General features: G+C 37.1%; 1 non-coding gene across 1 annotated transcript; it reads left to right on the top strand.

Moving 5' to 3' along the window:
• Positions 1 to 1,848: 1,848 nt before the first annotated feature.
• LOC143886971 (small nucleolar RNA R71) lies at positions 1,849 to 1,955 on the top strand. Its single transcript, XR_013253960.1, has one exon. It is a non-coding gene; the product is annotated as a small nucleolar RNA R71 (small nucleolar RNA).
• Positions 1,956 to 3,592: the final 1,637 nt, after the last annotated feature.

Here is a 3,592-nt window from a genome sequence, read left to right as displayed (position 1 = left end):
TAGTTCATCCAAGCATTCTAGGAATCCTGCATCAAAATCAATTTCAAAATTAGAAACAATATCGTCAGGAAATGAATGCAACATATTGATTTCTTCATGAAAATTTGGTTGCTTACCCAATCTAAAGACATTAAAATCAACCGATGTGTTTCCAAAAGACAATTTCATTAATCCATTTCTACAATTAATTAGAGCGTTGCTAGTGGCAATGAACGACCTACCAAGGATGATAGGAATTTGATCCTTGATATTAGCAAGAGGCTCGATATCTAACACAACAAAATCTACGGGAAATAAAAAATCACCTACTTTAACTAACACATCCTCCACCATTCCTTTAGGTGTTTTAATTGATCTATCAGCCAATTGAAGAGTGATAGTGGTTGGTTTGAGGTCTCCTAATCCTAGTTGCTTAAATACAAAAAAAGGCAAGAGATTTACACTTGAACCCAAATCCAAAAGAGCATGTTCAATATTTGTGTTACCAATAGTGCAAGAAATAGTAGGACATCCTGGATCCTTATACTTAGCCACCATTTATTGAGACAAGATGGAACTTATATTTGCGGCCAAGAAAGCTTTCTTGGGCACATTAGTTGTGCGCTTTTGTGTGCACAAATCTTTCAACACTTTGGCATAAGTACGAACCTGAGAAATCGCATCTAATAAAGGAATGTTAATTTGCACTTGTTTAAACACATTTAAAATTTTATTCATGGCATCCACCTTCTTATTATTAGCAGTTCTCATTGGAAAAGGAGCTTTAAGCACATACTCATTTTCAAGTGGAAAAACAGTCTGCTCGTCACTTACCTGTTTGGGTTTCGTAATCGAGCCTGTTGGAGGGGAGTCTTTTCTTACCTCTTTGGATGTATCTTGTATATCTATAGAAGGTTCAGATCTGACCTCCTCCTTGTGGTAATCTCTACCACTCTTTAAAGCATATACGGCATTACATTCGTTGGAGGGCTCTTGCGGCGGCAAAATTGGTTGAATGGCATTCAACTGATTTGGCAGTACCAGTTGATTCACGTTCATATTCACGTCCCTTGGATTAGGAACGGGTTGACTTGGGATTTCCCCCTTTTCACTCTCATGCAACGCCATGGCAAGTTGGGAGATTTGCTTCTCCATGTTGTGTTGGCTTGTCATGAAAGTGCTAGTGAGAAGTTCTATGTTTTTTCTAAGGAAGCTATGCGTGACGACTCTCCTTATTTTTGAAAACCCGGCGGTTGCTGATTTGAAACATTATTAATCATGGGATTTTAAAAAGTAGGAGGGGAAGGGGATGGCCGAAGAAAAGTTGGAGGGAAGGTGGGCCTAAGTTGGCCTAATTGGCCTTGGCCTTGGAAATTAGATGGCCCACTTTGACTCCATGAAAAGTTGGGATGATTTCTCCATCCCAAATTATAAGTGCTAGAATAAGGATTATTAGCATAAAGAGCACTCACATTCTCATTAGAATTACCAAATTTAGCAAGAGTTGGATACTCTTCCATGACATGGTCCGTAGCTTGACACCAATTACACATGAAAACACTATGTGCAATTTGATTGACTTGTGAGGGTCCTTTGACAACTATTGCTTCTAGCCTTTTTATTAAGCTATCAAGATGAGCGTCTTTTGCCACGGCACCCTCTATTACAAATCCCTTGCTTGAAGTGGCTCTCTCACCGTCTTGAATGGATTCCCACTCTCTTGTTTTTTCCGCCAAATCAAGTAAGAAGTTCCATGCAGCGGCCTCATCCGTGAAAGAAGTAAAACCGTTAGGACACATGGACTCAAGAAGTTGCTTTGTTTGGTAATATATGCCCTCATAAACAATTTGGCATAAGTGCCACAAATCAATTCCATGGTGAGGACACTCTTGGAGTAGGTCTTTGAACCTCTCCACAAACTTAGAAAATGACTCTAATGGCTTTTGTTTGAATTGTAAAATATCGTTCCTAAGCTTATTAGTTTTATGTAATAGAAAAAACTTTTTAGGAAAGCGACGGTGAACTCCTCCCAAGTGGTGATGGAGTTTGTTGGTAAGCCATAGAGCCACTTTTTGGCTCCATCCTTGAGTGAAAACGTAGTAAACCGCAACTTTACCGCATCATTAGTAAGTTGTTGCAACTTAATCAAAGCACATACATCTTCAAACTCACGTAAAAATAAATAAGCATCATCCGAAGGGAGGCCATGAAAATGAGGAAGCAAAGAGATAAATTGCGATTTTAGCTCAAAATTATTGCCCTGTGCAATCGGCAATCTAATGCAAGAAGGTTGCGCGGTTCGGGCCGGATAGAAGTGATCGCGCAAACTCTTCGGCGGCTCTTGTTCTTCCGCCATGACTACTTGATTTGGATTTGGTGTGATGTCTTCCGCCGTCTCTAACCGGTTTGCTCTTTCTAGTCGATTGGCCGAGTTCCGCACCCAACCTACGGTCATAAACACAAGAAAACCAAGTAAGAGAGATGGATAGGCAAGAAACTAAAAATAACTACTAATCTAACACTTCAAATAATTAAGATTCTAATGCAACTCTCTTCCCCGGCAACGGCGCCAAAAACTTGTTAGTAATATTAAATAACCGCAAGTGCACGGATCGTGTAAATACGGGTCGAAATCAGGGAAGAGAAATCTAGTTGTCAATCCTATTCTTGTACCGATTAGAATACTAGCTATGATATAATGTTGCCTGGAATGGACTCAGGATTTCCGTGGACTTGACCTCGGAGCCAACACTATATATAAGCGTATATTCTAATCAATCTAAGAATCAAATTTAACTAAGATCTTTTTTATTTAAAATCCTAATTTAGGCAAAGTGAACCAAGGTTCTAATGATCTCTTTTAACTACTTATCTAATTTAATTAGAAAATCAAAATTCTAAGGGCTTAAGTAAATTGAAAAATTGCAAAAGTAATTTGGAATATTGTAAAAACCTTAATTCAATATAAAAGATTACTTAGGGTTAGAATCCACCATGGGCTAGGATTAGATTGATTAATTAAAATAATTTTTGTGTATTGAATTATATATTTGATAATTAGTCTATGGGAAATAAGATCAATGGATGTCATTGCCCATGAGTAATTTATCAAAGACACACTCCAATTTTAAAGGCTATATAAATATTTATAATGTTCTTAGCAATCACTCATACGAAAGGGAAAGCCAATGGCATGAATGATTGGTATGCAACAATTATAAACCATTAATTCCATACTATTAAATTTAATTAAAAACCTTTCTCCTTCCCCATAGTTTCATCTAAACCCTAAGTATATAGGATTTAGTTACTCATGAAGAAAGTCAAAGAAACAAAAAATAAAAAGTAGAAAGAAGAGAATTGCCATTAAGAACTTGAGAAGGAAAAAGAAAACAAAAAGAACTCTTCTTTAATTGAAATTGAAAGCAAAAATACATCAAATTGTAATTTAAAATAAAGAGCAAAATAAGAAAAACTTATTCTTTTTCTCCTTCAATGGTTAAATCATTGTCCTCTTTCAAGTCTTGATCGGATTCCTCTCTTCGATACGAGTCCAACAGATCCGACCACGGGTGAATCGGAGCTAAAACGAAGAAGTTATGGTCCGTTGAAG

The sequence above is a fragment of the Tasmannia lanceolata genome, unplaced genomic scaffold (genome assembly GCF_043159265.1).
Source record: "Tasmannia lanceolata isolate RefF3 unplaced genomic scaffold, GAP_Taslan_0.1 ptg000011l, whole genome shotgun sequence".
NCBI lineage: Eukaryota > Viridiplantae > Streptophyta > Magnoliopsida > Canellales > Winteraceae > Tasmannia > Tasmannia lanceolata.
Note: the sequence above shows the minus strand (reverse complement) of the source record. Positions and strands in the feature narration are given on the sequence as shown.